The 18,148-nt window shown below is 43.4% G+C and overlaps 1 pseudogene; it reads left to right on the top strand.

Moving 5' to 3' along the window:
* Nucleotides 1-4,272: 4,272 nt before the first annotated feature.
* The window catches only part of LOC127491538 (histone deacetylase complex subunit SAP18-like), a 61,801-nt pseudogene continuing 47,925 nt past the window's right edge, over nucleotides 4,273-18,148 (top strand).

Raw genomic sequence — 18,148 nt, 5'->3', positions numbered from 1 at the left:
TTTCCTGCCTATACTGGGAAGCAGCAGGTGGCAAGGTGGGTCCCTGCCACCCACACAGAACACCTGGATTGGATTCCCAGCTTCTAGCCCCCAGTCTTTACAGGCATTTGAGGACTGAACCAATAGACAGAAGATCTCTCTGTGCTTCTCAAATAAAATAAAAGCAAAATCTGATGAATCAATTTGAATACCAAGTGCCCTCATGCCCCCTCACATCCCCATTCTATTAACCTTCTAGGACTATCACAGTAGTTTCCTGTCTGTAGGCCTGTCACTCTGTTGCTCTTAAGAGAAAGCACAATTCTGATGAGATAGCCCTGTTTGCAAACCTTCTATGGCTCCTCATTGCCAAGATCCTCTGCAAGCTCTCTAGCCCAGATTCATTTTTCACATCCTATCTTTCTCTGTTTTATAAACTTGCTTTGGGATCTTCCTTCATGTATTTCCTCTGGTGAAAACTAGCCACTCTCTTCTGTGCTATTCCTCACACCATAACACACCCAGAGGATTCTGCTTACCCTCCCCACCAAACCTCCATCATCCTGAATTGTGACATCCTTCAGCACAGAAGTCTGTTATATGCATCCCCATATGCAGGTTCTGCATGGGAGTTGCATGTACTCTTATAGGACAACTGTTCTGTATACAGGCCAGTGTTGACTGAAAAGTTGTCATGTGGCACAAAAATGCAAAAGCTTAGATTTCTACTACACACAAAGTAACGAAGGTCATCCAGCATGAAGTTGTGTGAAACACTAAATACAAAAATAGAAAAATTCATGACGTTTCAATGATGCTCCAAAGTTCAGGCCAACAAAAAAAGGGAAGGAAGGAATGAAGGAAGGGAGGGAGGGAAGAAGGGAGAGAGAGAGAGAAAGAAAAAAATGTATTGTGCAATAGCACTAATTTCTTATTCTAGAATTGTCCTGAGGTAGGCCTAGTGGTTAGGTCTCCCTTTGGGAAAATTATATTCTATGTCAGAGTACCTGAGTTTGAATTCCAGCTCCACTTCCTACTCCTGGCAAGGCATAACCAGAAGACAGCAGGTAATGTCTTAAGTAGTTGGGTCCCTGCCACCCAAATAGAAGAACAGGACAAATACCATAAATTAATAAACAAATAAATAATTTTAAATTGTTAACTAAAGAAAAAAAATAAAGTTTACGTTGCCTTTTCTGATTGATTGACCTATATTTCAAAAAATGAATAAATGTTTTATAATAATTATGAAAGAAATAATAGAATTGGAAAAAATCATCATTTAGCAATCCCACATGTAATAAAGAGTTGAGGCAATAATCATTAATGGATTAAATCATTAATGAAAGATTGATGAGAAACTTTATGATGTAGATTAGGCTGTGGCTACCTGGTCTAATAATCCAATTATCACTGCAAGTAGGACTTCAGATGCTGTGTGCAAACTACCCTAATGCCATATGAAACACTCAGCATACCTATGAAATATTCTTACCAAAAAACAAAATCAGAATCTAATCAAGCCATAAAACTGACTTCTAGGGCAATTAATACATCATTAAGATGCCTTTACCCCATTTCAGGATGCCTGGGTTTAGTGCCCTACTCTGGCTCCCTATTCCATCTTCCTGCAACCTGGGAGGCAGTAGATGATAGATGGTTCAAGTAGTTAGGTCCCTGCCACCCATGAGGGAGACCAGTATTAAGTTCCCAGCTCCGAGCTTCAGCCTGGCTCAAATCCAGCCATCATGGACATTTGGGGAGTGAACCAAAAGACAGAAAAGTATTGCCTGTATCATTCTCTGTTTGCCTCTCAAATAAAAATAAATAAATAAATAAATAAAGTTATTAAGAATGTCAAAAATTGATATCTAAAAGAAAAAAATTATTTCCCACTTAGGAGCTTCCAGGAAACATGAAGACTAGTTAGATAACACCACAAAGAAGGAAACAGATGAATCTAGAATGTGGGATAATCTCTAAGACAACTGCTGTGGTCTCTACAGCAAGTTAGTGATGAGACAAGAAGCAGAGGGGTGGGGATAGAAGCTCTGAATGAAAGAAATAATGAATTCTATTGGATCCTGGTTCAAAGATCACACACACCTGTACTAAGCCTTGTAAGACAATTGTGGACATTTACCCTTATACTGGTATTAGACAATACTGAAGAAATATTGTTATTAGACAATACTGTATTAGACAACACTGAAGAAATATTGTTATTTCATTAGATATGATAATAGCAACATGGTGGGCATTGTGATGCTGTGTGTTAAAGCCCAAACTTGGGATGCCCGCATCCACTATTGGAGTACTGACTTGAGTCCTGGCTTTCCTACTCTTATCCAACTCCCTTAATATGCCTGGGAAACAGAGGATGATGGCTCAAGTACTTGAGTTCCAGCTGTGCACATAAGATTCTTGGATGGAGTTCCTGGCTCCTGGCTTCAGCCTAGCTCAGCCCCAGCTGTTTCAGATTTGCTAAAAAATAGTGCCTGAGACAGGGACATACTAAAATTTTACTGGGGGTGGAGGGGAAACCCAGAGCTAGAAAATCATTAAGGAGAAGAAAAGAACAGAGAAAAGGACATTGGGGCCAGCGCTGTGGCATAGTGGGTAAAATCGCCACCTGCAGTACCATCCCATATGAGCACCGGTTCGAGTTCCAGCTGCTCCACTTCCCATCCAGCTCTCTGCTGTGGCCTGGGAAAGCAGTAGAAGATGGCCCAAGTCCTTAGGTCCCTGCAGCCGCATGAGAGACCCGGAAGAAGCTCCTGGCTCCTGGTTCCTGGCTCCTGGCTTCAGATCGGCGCAGCTCTGGCTGTTGAGGCCATGTGGAGAGTAAACCAGTGAACAGAAGAACTCTCTCTCTGCCTTTCCTCTCTCTGTGTAATTCTGACTTTCAAATAAATAAATCTTAAAAAAAAAAAAGGACATGGGAGAAGAAGCCTGCAGTATGGTTACCAACTGGGACCTTTACTGTCTACACAGCTGGTTGCTTGGGCACACAGCACACCCCAGGAAACATGTAGGAAACCCTACATAACAGAACAATCCTTCAGGAGAAGAAAGGGTAATTTTTTTACTGGATTCTTCCTGCCTCTGTCTCTCATTTGTCAATACTTGTTCCATAAAGGAGGGCATGTGTGTGGAGAAAAAGCTTGGGGTGCAGTGGAGTGGAAACAGAGGCAGCTAACTGGGATTTATTTATTCTTACCATTTAAGACTTGAACCAATCAATGACTTTCAGGTTGAGTGAAGCCTCATCTATTAATTTAATGTCTTCTGAGTCAAATAATCATTCTGCTTGATCTTTGTTCATCTCAAAAATAACTCATCCAGGCCAACATCATTATTTTTGATTAACAAAATTATAGTCTCATAAATAAATTGCTGCAGAGACGGAATGTAGGAGATGGCTCCACCATGGTGTCTTACACATATCCACACAGGCCCTGGACTCCAGGCCTGGCTGCTTGTCTAGGTCTTGGTGGATCACCCTTTATGCCTCCTAAAATGTGAGATCCTAAGTGGCTTGTGAGGAGCTGCTGCAAGGCTGTTTTTCATTCACCACCACCCCCGACCCTGCCCTGTCTCTCAGTCTATGAGGAAGCCCTTGTGACAATTTCTCACTGCCCCCTGCCACCTGATGATGTGTGAGACTCTCTGCCTCACCCTCCTGACAGTACAGCTGCAGACTGGAGCATTGCTTGGCAGGTACATGACATTAGCTCCTCAGCAGCAAGGCATCCAGGTAGCAGCCATCTGGCCTCTTTGGTGTCAGTGTCACCCTGGTGCAAAGGGACATCAGAGCTGGCACTTTGAGCTTCTCTAACTTTCATTGTCTAGTAAATCATAAACTGTCTGAATCTAAACAATGATTCATTGTTTCCTTACTGACCAAATCTATCAGGCTTGCCTTTCCCACACACATTCTAAGCAGGAAATTTCACACCGTTTAACGTAAAGGGAGTCTTTACTCTTTTGTCTTTACCCTTTATTTTTCTACAGTGTAGATAGTCAGACACCACTACACAAACTAATTGGAAGACGTGGAAGGCTTAGACTTTTCAGAAGAGGGACCATTCTCTTAATGTCATGGGATAACTTTTGGCTAACCTTCAAATGAATGAAAAGATTATTCTTGCAAGTTCAATCGGGATTCAGATCCCCTCAAAAACAAAGGTCAATCAGAAGTGTTTTCAACAAAGTCCCTTTATGTTCTACTCATAGTTAGACATTCCCTATGTTGGTTTTTGAAAGTCTTAGGAAAACTGGAATAAGAAAGAGATGCATCAAAGATCAAAGGAGGTGACCCAGGCCTCTCTAATACCAGGGTAAGGAAGGGAGGTAACCAGAGTGCCACCTTGCCTTGACTTCCAACACCTTATTCTCTTACTGATGCCAGCTTGAAGTGGGTCCTGCTTACTTGAAGAGTGAAGCAGTGGGGGCAGGAGACTGACTTGGCTTGAATCCAACTCCCTGGTTGTATCTTGTTGATTCTGGGTGGGAGTAGCCACTCAGCCCCTTGTTGGGCCTCGCTGACTGCACAGCTGTGATATGCCCTGTATTCCACCACCTCCTTGAACTAAGTTTCTGTGTGTATAGGGTCAGCTCCTTGCTGAACCTGCTGACCCCACCCCAGCAGGAAATCAGACAAGGGCCTGTTTCTGCCAGATGAAGATTGGAAGAGCAGCCTCCTGATCAGCCAGCCAACACCACCTTGTGGGGCATTCATTCATTCAAAAGGCAGACTGACAGAAAGATCTTCCAGCCATTGGTTTACTCCCAGAAGTTCATATGGGATGCTAGTGATGCAGGCAGCAGATTTACCCGCTATGCCAGAGCGCTGGCCCCTCAATGCACTCTTAACAATGCAACTAATATCTACAGAAAATGAAAAATTTTTTCTATGTGTGGAATATTTATCACATTAGAAAGATCAGTACTACCAGATAAATTCATGTTTTGTGTATTTAGAATTTTTATCTTTTAATATTTTAATATAAAATATTTGTATTACTATTTTCCAATTTCAGTTAGTGTTATTTAGTATCAAGTGATAATTTTTTCTTTTTTAAACTTTTTATATTGTCAAATAGAGATAATTTTTACATGTTGTTTAAATATATACTCTTATCAATGAGTTTGGTATTGTATCTACTTTTATAGAAAACCTCTGAAACTTTTAGTATAACCTCATCACCAAAAAGTGATTCACCACTTATCTTTTTTTTTCAAGATTTATTTATTTGAAAGTCAGAGTTACACAGAGAGAGAAGGAGAGGCAGAGAGAGAGAGGTCTTCCATCCAATGGTTCATTCCCCAATTGGCCACAGTGGCTGGAGCTGTGCCTATCCGAAGCCAAGAGCCAGGAGCTTCTTCCAGGTCTCTCATGCGGGTGCAGGGTCCCAAGGACTTGGACCATCTTCTACTGCTTTCCCAGGCCATAGCAGAGAGCTGGATCAGAAGTGGAGCAGCTGCGACTTGAACAGGCATCCATATAGGATGCCAGCACTGCAGGCGGCGGCTTTACCCATTATGCCACAGCACCCACTTATTCTTATGGTCACTCATCATTGTTTAAAACTTGTAAATATTATAAAAAGACACAGAGTAAGTTATGACTTAGAACTTTCCAGAAATTTCTGGGGTTTTAAAAATCTGAGTCTTGACTCTGTCAGAGATTTAGAAACTCTATGAAGCTGTGGCTCATTTCTTTTAACAGAAACTTTTTAAAATTTCTTTTGCAATGTCAAGCCTTAATTACATTTTTTCTCTCTTTCTAACTCCTACATGCAAACCTACTTGGTCATTCCAGGCACACTGATGCAGGAAAATCATGGCATATGCTAAAATAACTTGAGAATACCCAGGCTCTCAAAGGAAAGGCAAGAATTTGATAGCTGTCTTCATAAACTTCAAGGGCCATTCTGAACAAGAGAGATTGCATTTATTCTGTGTGACCCAAGAAGAGAGAATTAAGATAAACGAAATGGAGTTACAAGTAAGAAAATTTTGATTTACTATATATACAGTCACACTTTAGTAACTACAGGACTCTAAACAGAGAGCAGATCGGGTCAAGAAATAGTAATTTCCTGTTAAGGAAAAAGGCTAAACAACCACATATTGGTGTATGGATCTTTCTGTCTCTATAATCTCATTTTTATTCTCCTACTTAGATACACAGGACATGTATTAAAATTGCCAATTATGGATGAAAATAATGAGATTCTGATAGTATTTTACTTAGGATTCTTTGTAAATTATAGAACAACTTGAGATAGCCTAAACAAAAACAAAATTCAAATACATGGGTACATCAAAAAGTTCTTTGTCCAGGTTGATAAGTCACTGGGCTAAATCACTAGGTGTTTAGGCTAGTGATGTAGAAGCCACTTAAGACACCCATGTTCCACATCAGAGTAACTCGGTTCAATTCCCAGCTCTGACTCTTGATTTGGGCTTCCTGCCAATGCAGACTCTGGGGAGCAGCAATGATGGGAGACCTGAATTGTGTTTCCATCTCTTGGCTTTTGCAGGCATCTGGGAGAATGAACTAGCAGATGGAAGCTTTCTTTCTCTGTGTCTGTTCCTCTCTCTTTCTGCCTCTCAAATATGTTTTTCAAATGTTCCTGGGAAAATTGCATTAAAAGATATGTTTACAGAATTTTTTTTAAAATACTTGCATAGCTTGTATAAGTTGAATTTTATTCCATGAGCTTTTTTGAAGACCTCTCTTCTCAGATTGTGGTGGTGTTTCACAGAACTTATAATGTCACTATAATGCAGCTGGGCTCCAGGGTGGGACTGAAGCCATCTTACCCTCTCTGTCTTGACTCTCTCAAACAACTGCTGTGTTCTCACATTCTACAAATGTATTTCCTTTTATATTTTTCTTTTTTAAGAATTATTTTTATTTATTTGAAGGGCAGAGTTATAGAGAGATTGAGGGGAGAGAAAGATAGAGAGATCTTGCAGCTGCTGTTTCACTCCCCAGATGGCCACAATGACGGGGGCTGGGTCAGGCCGAAGCCAGGAGCTTCTTCCAGGTCTCTCATGTGGGTGTAGGGGCCCAAGGACTATCTTCTAACGCTTTCCCAGGTGCATTAGCAGGAAGCTGGATTGGAAGTGGAGCAGCCAGGACTCAAACCAGTACCCAAATGAGATGCTGGCATTGCAGGTGGTGGCTTAACATTTTACATTACAACAGCCCTGCAAATCTATTTTCTATGCTTCCCATCCACATGAAAGGTAAAAGATATATCACTCAGGAGATCAATGTAGAATGATTGGGTGTTTCGATTATTTGGGACATAATGGAGCCAATTAATCACATCATTCTACCTTCTGAGTTCGAAATCAAATGAGATATAGCTACAGTAAAACTGGATCGGAGAATGTGGTCTGGACTCGGAGCAGAAATATAGTTTTCTACAACCTTCCTTTGGATGTAACTCACTCAGGCCAGGCAGCTTATCTGGCAATTGCATTTCTTGCATCTTAGGAATGGGTCTAACCCGGTGAGTTTATCATGTGCCAATGCCACCCAAGAGGTAAGCACACTGCCCTTGGAAATGTGCAAAAAGAAAATAAAGGATTTGGTCAGACACATGCAATAACTTACTAATTGAGTCACCACACTGATTCCCACAGGGATGAAGAAAGGAGAGAAAGGACACAAACTTTCTTCATATTATTTCCAAGAGACTGAGATTTCTCTGTGCAGACCAAGGCAGGAATGTGGAGGTGGGAAGAAAACAGGCTTTCCACAATTATCAAATCTTTGTCTGGAGATAAGAAGCTAATTTGCTCCCCTTTGAACCTGGTGTTTATCTTGAGCCAATCAATTATGTCTTTAGCAGGGTCTCTAAATGGGAAAACAGCAGTGTACATGGATAATCATTATGGATGGAGAAGCAATTCCTAGTAAATGATGGCTAGGCACATATCTCATAGTTACACACAGAACACACACACACTTCTCTCTTTTCATGATAAAAGTATTCCTAACTAATGAGATCTAGGCACCCCATCTTCCAATGCAAGTGCACATATATACACCTTTACACTCACACCTGCTCCACAATGGAAGACCAAGTAAATGGATAATCCATTACATGCTGTCTGAAGGCTTTTACTCACCCTTGTGTATCATTTCCAAGTGGTGTTCATTTCCTCTTTTAACACAATTTTCATTTGCTCCCCCCCCCCTTTTTTTTTTACAATTTGAAGGTTGAATTAAAAACAAACATCCTCCCCCCGGCCCCAGCCCCGATCCAACATATACTACACTCAGGGGCAATGCTCATGTACAGAAGTAGCAAAAGGAAGAAGGCTTCACATAGTTGTTACTGGTCTAGATTACACTATTTTGCTAGACATGCTAGCTATGGTTTAACAAGCAAAAGAACAAATGGCTTGAATGGGCATAATTTTGACTCACTTCTGCGACAAATTTCTCAGTGACCCAATGATAAACTTCCAGCTGGTGTTACTTTCCTTCAGATTGTGTCTGAAGATTTCTTCAGAATTGAGTCTCCATTCTCATCTGCTTTGAGTCAGATACAGGGCCCTTTCACCAGGCTTAGTTTTTCACTGTCTGCCTTTCTGGGTAGTTTTGCATTCATTTTGATTATGTTTGTTAAAATCCAACACTGCAAACCTCACTGGGTAATGCCTGAAAATACCCAGGCTTCTGAACTGAATAGTTGGGACTTGCCCATTCCACTCAGGCCTTGGTTTGTCTGGTTGGGTGAAGCGACTCTGAAAGTTCTCTACACACAGTGCTCACTGAGACATGAGGTATGAACTCTGGCCTGACTGGGGGGCTAGCCAGAAGAGCAGACTCCCTTCTTTTTAAATTAGCAATGGCATCTGGACTTTGTTCCCCTAGTGCCACCAGTGGGAGGTGCTTTGGTAGGATGGGGGTGGGTAGGTAGGGTACTGGACAGTGTTTCCCTACATACTGTTTCTTCCAGGATCTCCTCATTCCTGCTCCCAGGATCTTGAACTTTTCAGTAAAGATGTTTACTTATTTGGTTCACAAAAAGAAGAGTCAGTTGAGGATTGCACTACATCAAATCACAAACACTGAACTTAGAATCTGAAGCTATGCAGCAATGGCAGTGGCATTGAGTTCTGGTATCAGGAATGCCAGTGACAGTAGTGCTGGGAGAAGCTTCCAGTGTCTGGTGACACAGGGGTGACTGCTTGACAGTGAAAACAGCCATGGCCTAATTCCAGTTATTTATTTATTTTTTTAAAGGTTTCTTTTTGGCTGGCGCCGCAGCTCACTAGGCTAATCTTCCGCCTTGCGGCGCCAGCACACTGGGTTCTAGTCCCAGTTGGGGTGCTGGATTCTGTCCCGGTTGCCCCTCTTCCAGGCCAGCTCTCTGCTGTGGCCCGGGAGTTCAGTGGAGGATGGCCCAAGTGCTTGGGCCCTGCACCCCATGGGAGACCAGGAGAAGCACCTGGCTCCTGGCTTTGGATCAGCGCGATGCGCCGGCCGCAGCGTGCCGGCCACGGTGGCCATTGGAGGGTGAACCAACGGCAAAAGGAAGACCTTTCTCTCTGTCTCTCTCTCTCTCACTGTCCACTCTGCCTGTCCAAAAAAAAAAAAAAAAAAAGGTTTATTTTTATTTATTTGAAAGACAGAGTTAGAGAGAGAGACAGAGAGAGTGATCTTCAATCCTCTGGTTCACTCCCCATGTGGCTACAACGACCGGAGCTGTGCTGATCCAAAGCCAGAAACCAGGAGCTTCTTCTGGGTCTCTTGGGTGGGTGCAGGGGCCTAAGGACTTAGGCCATCCTCTACTGATTTCCCAGGCCATAGCAGAGAGCTGGATTGGAAGAGGAGCAACCAGGACTAGAACTGGCGTCCATATGAGATGTCGATGCTTCAGGCCAGGGCTTTAACCCGCTGCACCACAGTGCCACCCCCACAGTTATATCTTCAGTGTAATCATAGCTGTCCCAGGCTATGGCCTTTCATGATTGTCACTCATTGTTTTTCTTCTTCTTTTTTATTTTTAAAATTTATTTATTTATTAGAAAGTCAAATGTACACAGAGAGAGAAGGAGAGGCGGGGAGAGAGAGGTCTTCCATCTGCTGGTCCACTCCCCAATTGGCCACAATGGCCAGAGCTGTGCCAATCCGAATCCAGGAGCCAGGAGATTCATCTGGGTCTCCCATGTGGGTGCAGGGGCTCAAGGACTTGGGCCATCTTGTACTGCTTTCCCAGGCCACAGCAGAGAGCTAGATCAGAAGTGACGCAGCAGAGACTCGAAACAGTGCCCATATGGGATGGCTGCACTGCAGGTGGTGGCTTTACTGGCTATGTCACAGTGCTGGTTCCTCACTGTTCTTCTAAGTCTAGTCTTCAGTCTTTTCACTGGTTCTATGGGCATTTTTATATGCTTCCAATAATTGTTGTTTTTTTTTAAATTTTTTTTTATTTTTTTATTTTTTTTGACAGGCAGAGTGGACAGTGAGAGAGAGAGACAGAGAGAAAGGTCTTCCTTTGCCGTTGGTTCACCCTCCAATGGCCACCGCGGCCGGCGCGCTGCGGCCGGCGCACCGCGCTGATCCGATGGCAGGAGCCAGGATCCAGGTGCTTTTCCTGGTCTCACATGGGGTGCAGGGCCCAAGCACCTGGGCCATCCTCCGCTGCACTCCCTGGCCACAGCAGAGAGCTGGCCTGGAAGAGGGGCAACCGGGACAGAATCCAGTGCCCCAACCGGGACTAGAACCCGGTGTGCCGGCGCCGCTAGGTGGAGGATTAGCCTAGTGAGCTACGGCGCCGGCCCAATAATTGTTTTGTCTTTAAGGTATACCAGAGTCATGTTTTGTCCTTAGTAACTAACAACTTGCCTGTATTCCACTGAGCTCCCAATGGGTGAGGCCCTTGGAGAAGTGACCTAATGGTCAGAGATATACTCCTAAGCAGGAAGAGTCACTGCCAGGGAAGAGGGGATGGACAGATACCACGATACCTCTTATTTTGCAAGAATATTTATCAAATTGCCTAAGATCATAGAGGAGATTAATATCAGAATTCTAAGAAGAACCTAAATATGTTGGCAATCAATATTGGGTTTATTTTTTTGTCCTGAGGATGAATTCTAACTTGTGAATTAATAGTTATCAAGGAGGCCTAAAGTTATAAATACAAAGATCAATATTAGGATTTTACAGTCTCAATAATTTGTTCTTTCACCAAGTTTAAAAACCAATTAAAGGGGCTGATGCTGTGGTGCAGTGAATTAGGCCACAGTCTGTAGCATCAGCATCCCATATAGGCACTGATTCAAGTCCAGGCTGCACCACTTTCAATTCGGTTCCCTGCTGATGCTCCTGGGAAAACAGCAAAGGACAGCTCAAGTCTCTGGGTCCCTGCACCCATATGGGAGACCCAGAAGAAGCTCCTGGCTCCTGGTTTTGGCCTCACCCAGCTCTGGTCCTGGAGGCCATTTGGGGAGTGAACCAGCAGATGGAAGACCTCTCTCTGTCTCGCCTCTCTCTCTGTAACTCTTCCTTTCAAATAAATAAATATTTAAAAAACAAAACCAATTAAAAATAAAACACTGAATTTAAACAACTTAGTTCTTTCAAAATAACTGGTTACTTAATTAAATGTTATTATTTCCTTAAACTACTATTCTACTATTCTAATAGAGGGTAGAGGAATGAATTATTGATAAAACTCATAGGTGGGGCCCACGCTATGGTGCAGTGGGTTAAAGCCCTAGCCTGAAGCACTGGCATTCCATATGGGTTCCAGTTCTAGTCCTGGCTTCTCCTCTTCCAATCCAGCTCTCTACTATGGCCTGGGAAAGCCATGGAAGAAGTTCTTGGGTCCCTGCACCCACGTGGGAGACCTGGAGGAAGCTCCTGGCTCCTGGCTTCAGATTGGCCCAGCTTTAGCCATTGCAGCCATTTGGGGAGTGAACCAATGGATGGAACACCTCTCTGTCTCTGCCTCTCTCTGTAACTTTGTCTTTCAAATAAATACAAATGAAATCTTTAAAACAAAACCTCACCGTTTTTTTAAAAGATTTATTCATTTATTTGAAAGGCAGAGAGAGAGAGAGATATCTTCCTTCCACTGGTTCACTCCCCAAATGGCTGCAGTGGCCATAGGTGGGCCATTCTGAAACCAGGAGTTGGTAACTTCTTCTGGATCTCCCACATGGGCTCAGGGGTCCAAGTACTTGGGCCATCTTCTGCTGCTTTCACAGGCACATTAATAGAGAGCTGGATCAGAAGCGGAGCAGCTGGGACTCAAATTGGTGCCCTTATGAGAGGCCTGCACCGCAGGCAGCAACACTATGCCACGGTGTCAGCCCCTCATAGGTAATTTTAAATTATGTTACAAATACTTTAATACATTCCACCACATCATACAAAATAAAACTGCAATTTGAGTTATCTCCATTAATTGTTTAATTCTGCAGAGGAGATACTCTCTGAAATTAAGCAAAATAATGAAGGGAAGTAAAGATTTAAATAATCAGCCCAACTATTTCAAAATAATTGGTTACTTAATTAAATGTTACTATTTCCTTAAACTTTGTAAACCTATCCTGAACACTACTATTCTAATAGAGGATAGAGGAATGAATTATTGATAAAACTCACAGATGGGGCTCTCGCTATGGTACAGTGAGTTAAAGCCCTAGCCTGAAGCACTGGCATTCCATATGGGTGCCAGTTCTAGTCCTGGCTTCTCTTCCAATCCAGCTCTCTACTATGGCCTGGGAAGGCCATGGAAGAAGTACTGGGGCCCCTGCACCCACGTGGGAGACCTGGAGAGTCTTAGCTCTTGCTATTTTTTTTTTTTTAATTTGACAGGTACAGTTATAGACACAGTGAGAGAGAGAGAGACAGAGAAAGGTCTTCCTTCCATTGGTTCACTCCCCAAATGGCCGCTATGGCCGGCACTGTGCTGATCTGAAGCTAGGAGCCATGTGCTTCTTCCTGGTCTCCCATGCGGGTGCAGGGGCCCAAGGACTTGGGCCATCCTCCACTGCCCTCCCCGGGCCACAGAAGAGAGCTGGACTGGAAGAGGAGCAGCCGGGACTAGAACCCGGTGCCCATGTGAGATGCTGGCGCGGCAGGCAGAGGATTAGCCAAGTGAGCCACATGCCAGCCCAAGAGTTGCTATTTGAATTCTACTTGTACACAACTAATGTTGGAGTCAAGGAGCCAGTGATGTGTCTCAGTGGGTTAAGCCACCCCTTGTGACATTGGCATTCCATATGGAAGCATTGGTTTGAGTGCCAGTTGCTTTGCTTCTGATCTAGCTCCCTTCTAATGTGCCTGGGAAGGCAGTGGAAGATGACCTGAGTAGTTGGGCTCTTGCCACCCACGATCTCCCGGCTCTTGGCTTCAGCATAGCCCTGCTCTGGCTATTGTGGCCATCTGGGGAGCTAACCACTGAATGAAAGATCTCTCTCTGTCTCTCTCTCTCTCTGTGTTTCTGTACCACCACTCTGCCTTTCAAATAAATAAGTCTTTTTAAAAAGTTGGAGTCAAATATTCTAAGTAAACTGTACAATAATGAACAGAGATTACCCCTGAGCACCATTAACTAACGTTAACTGCATGTTAAAAAATGGAGGACTTCTAGACTTCTGAAGACATGAATGAGGCCATTAGAACTCTGTAAATGTTCCTCCTACTCTCCCATCTGCAATAACAGGAACAAATCATAAAGGATTAATATTTAAATGCTTAAGAATATGTGTTTCAATACTTTTGAAAACCTCAAGCAACTCTTTTTAATTGGCAAATCATTGTATACTTGCAGACTTTACCTTTGTTGTAGTGATGAGCCAGATGATATCTACCCTTTTGAGAGCCAGTCATCGTTCACGGTTTATGAAGAAAGCAATTATATGAAAGGGCTTCAAAAATTCAGAGAAGGCCGGCACCGCAGCTCAATAGGCTAATCCTCCACCTTGCGGCGCCGGCACACCGGGTTCTAGTCCTGGTCGGGGCACCGGATTCTGTCCCGGTTGCCCCTCTTCCAGGCCAGCTCTCTGCTATGGCCTGGGAGTTCAGTGGAGGATGGCCCAAGTGCTTGGGCCCTGCACCCCATGGGAGACCAGGAGAAGCACCTGGCTCCTGGCTTCAGATCAGCGCCATGAGCCGGCCACAGCGCGCCAGCCGCGGCAGCCATTGGAGGGCGAACCAACGGTAAAGGAAGACCTTTCTCTCTGTCTCTCTCTCTCTCACTGTCCACTCTGCCTGTCAAAAAAAATTTTTTTTCAGAGAAAATGTGTATTATGAAAAAACTATGCATGGGTTTCAAAATTATTTTGCACCAAAAAATAAACACTTAAAATTGTAATCTATTTATATTTATTCATTTGAGAAGCAAAGAAACAGAAGCAGGCAGACAGTGAAAGAGACTCCTGTCCACTGGTTCACTGCCCAAATGCTTGCAATAGCTGGAGCTAGACCAGGCCAAAGTCAGAAACTAAGAATTCAATCCAGGTTTCCCACATGGGTAGCAGGAACACCATGACTTAAGCCATCATGGCTACCTGCAAGGGTTCACATCAGTAGGAAGCTGGAATCAGGAGCTGCAACTGGGAGTTGAACCCAACAGATATGGGACATGAACTTCTTACCTAGCATTTTAATTGTGAGGCCAAATGCCCATCCCTACATTTATTTTTCTATGAACTTTTAAAGTACCCTTGTGTAGGATAACTCAAATAAGCAACAGTGATAAGAACAGGCATATTTTATTCTTTGCTTCAGGATTGGAAGTGCCTGTAATTCAGCTTCAAAATAAGAAAGGCAACAGGTAAAATATATTCCCATGGATTAAAGAATGTTAGTAACCGTGATATTCATTGGTCAGCAATTACTATAACACTAAAGTATAGCGACCTAAAAGAACAAGCTTCTATTTTTGTCCACATGTCTATGGATTAGCTGGGGTTGGCTGATTCAGGCTGGGCATGACTGGTGTGATTCTGTTCTGCATGTGCCTCATTCTCTTTGAGCCACAAATGAAGCAATGATAATGCTAGTATTTCTTAAAGTAGAGACTTGTTGAAGGTTTACTGTGTGCCAGACTCTGCTAAAAATATTTTTAAGTATTATCTCCCTTGTTTCTCACAAAAACACTATAAAGTAGGTACTACTGCTATCCTGATTTTATAGATGAGGCAATGAAGGAGGACCTTTCTTAAACCTGTGAAGTTAGTATAAAAATGCACATGGACACACAAACACAGGTCTCTATTTCATTTCCAGAGAGTTCTTACGATGAAAAGTTGCTCTTTCATATTCAGTAAAATTATTTTGTGTATAAAATTAAGTCATTGGTCTTACCTTGGCCTCAACACACACACAAGATAAAAATGATATTTCATGAATTAAATGATATAGTAAAATCACCAAGATGATATTGCAAATATAATCTAAATAATCCTCACAATTGGCATAACAGTCATTGATAAAATATTCAAATAGGCAGGGCAGTTTCACCCAATTTGAAGTTATCCAATTATACAAAAAATTATCAGATAAGGGAAAACATGATGTTGAAGTCCAGGTTTCCCACATGGGTACCTATACTGTTTCCTTCATCTACTAGCCTAGTGAACTTGTCCAAAAAATTATTTATTTATTTATTGAAAGGCGGAGCAACAGAGAGACAGAGACAGAGGGAGGGAGAGAGAGAGAGAGAGAAACAGAAAGAGAGAGAGAGAAAGAGAGAGAAAACTTCCCATCCACTGATTCACTCCCTAAATGGCTACAACAGCTAGGTCTGAGCCAAGCCAAAGATAGGAGTCAGGAACTCCATCTAGGTCTGTCACACGGGTGGCAGGGGACATCTTCTGCTGCCTTTCCTGGAGAATTAGCAGGAAGCTAATGGGAAGCAAAGTAGCTGGAACTTAAGGCTCCAACCAGTGTCACAAGCAATAGCTTAACCTGCTGTGCCACAATGCCAGCCCCAGAAAATAAGCCCTTTTGAAAGAATAAACAACAGACAGAATTGGAGACAGGGCTAGGGGGAGGGTGGAGTTATGGTGTTCCTGGGAAAGCAGCAGAAGATGGCTCAAGTCCTTGGGCACCTGTACCCAAGTAGGAGACCTGCAGGGAGTTCCTGGCTCTTGGCTTCAGCCTGGCCCAGCCCTGGCTGTTGCCAGTATTTGGGGAGTGAACATAATGGATAGAAGGTCTCTCTTTCTCTCTCTCTCTTTCTCTAACTCTTCCTTTCAAACACATAAATAAATTTTTGGAGGGAAGGAGAGAGAATTGGGGGTGGGGGAGATAGAAGGGAACATTTTTGATAATACTTTTTAAAAATAATAAATATATTTTGTTAATAAGAAGTAGGTAAAACCTAGTTAATGTTGACATTATTTATAATTTGGAAAATGTGAATTTGTTCAAAAGTAAAGTATTATTTATACTAAAGGTTTACCTAGCATGATGAGAGAACTTATGCATATAATCACTGTTAAGGATCATAAGGTTGTTAGAGATTTCAAAGTGGTAAAATACAAATATTAAATGAACATGTATTGGGGCCAACATTGTGGTGTAGTGCATAAAACCACTGCCTACAACATTGGCATCCTGGTTGTGTACAGGCTCCTTCACTTACTTTTTTTTTTTTTAATATTTATTTTTTTATTTGAAAGTCAGAGTTACACAGAGAGAGAAGGAGAGGCAGCTGGTTCACTCCCCAATTGACCGCAACAGCCGGAGCTGAGCCGATCCAAAGCCAGGAGCCAGGAGCTTCTTCCAGGTCTCCCACGTGGGTGCAGGGGCCCAAGGACTTGGGCCATATTCTACTGCCTTCCCAGGCCATAGCAGAGAGCTGGATTGGAAGTGGAGCAACCGGGGCTCGAACAAGTGCCCATTTAGGATGCGGACACTGAAGGAAGCGGCTTTACCCACTTTGCCACAGCACCGGCCCCTCCTTCACTTCCAACCCAGAACCCTGCTAATGTGTACTGGAAAACAGCAGCAGATGGCCCAAGACCTTGGACCCCTGCAACCATGTAGGAAACTTGGATGAAGCTCCTGGCTCCTGGCTTGGCCTTGGTGGTTGTGGCTATGCAGGGAGTGAAACAGCAGATGGAAGATCTCTTTCTCTGTCTCTCCTTCTCTAACTCTGACTTTCAAATAAATCTTTTTATAAAAAATAAGCATATATTAAAGATTTTATGTAACTCATTAATGAGAATCCAGAACACACACCTGACCTGGGGCTGGCTCGCTAGACAACACCCCACCCACTCCAGCGCAGGCCCTTTCTAAAGTCTTGAGCTTCTGCTAGCAAGAGACTTCGTGCTCCTGCTCACGGCTGGGGTTGGAGGTCAGGGTGAACATCTTGCAGACCAAAGAAGGAAGATGCTGGAGGAGATTTAAAAGGACCCAGAGAAACCCAACCACCAATGGAAGATATCCGAGCCTCTGCAGATGTGAGTCATCCAGCTAGCTACAGAGCTGCACTTGGGTGGATGCAATCTCAAGAGAACAGACTGATTTGGCCAAAGAAGTCTACCCAGAAGCCAGGAAAAAAAGGGACACAAGTTGCAATTGTTTTTATGGATGTTAAAGGACCTGGACAAGGAAATCAACAGCACCGTGTCTGGTGGAAAGGGGACTGATGATTCCATGACCCTGTGGTCACAGAAGTTCCAAAAAGGAGCTTATTTAGATATAGTGATTACTCCTTCAGATCTGGGCACCACCCCCACCACAGAGCATGAGACCATATCAAACTCCCTTTACTGTTTCTTGCTTGCTTTCTTTCTTTTTTTTTTTTTTTTTTTTTTTTTTTTTTTTTTTTTTTTTTTGGACAGGCAGAGTGGACAGTGAGAGAGAGAGAGAGATAGAGAGAAAGGTCTCCCTTTTTGCCGTTGGTTCACCCTCCAATGGCCGCCACGGCCGGCGCGCTGCAGCCAGCGCATCGTGCTGATCCGAAGCCAGGAGCCAGGTGCTTCTCCTGGTCTCCCATGCGGGTGCAGGGCCCAAGCACCTGGGCCATCCTCCACTGAACTCCCGGGCCACAGCAGAGAGCTGGCCTGGAAGAGGGGCAACCGGGACAGAATCCGGCGCCCCGACTGGGACTAGAATTCGGTGTGGCGGCACCACAAGGCAGAGGATTAGCCTATTGAGCCACGGCAC

The sequence above is a fragment of the Oryctolagus cuniculus genome, chromosome 3 (genome assembly GCF_964237555.1).
Source record: "Oryctolagus cuniculus chromosome 3, mOryCun1.1, whole genome shotgun sequence".
In the NCBI taxonomy this organism is placed as follows: Eukaryota; Metazoa; Chordata; class Mammalia; order Lagomorpha; family Leporidae; genus Oryctolagus; species Oryctolagus cuniculus.
The sequence above is the reverse complement of the archived record's forward strand: the minus strand, read 5'-3'. Positions and strand labels throughout refer to the sequence as shown.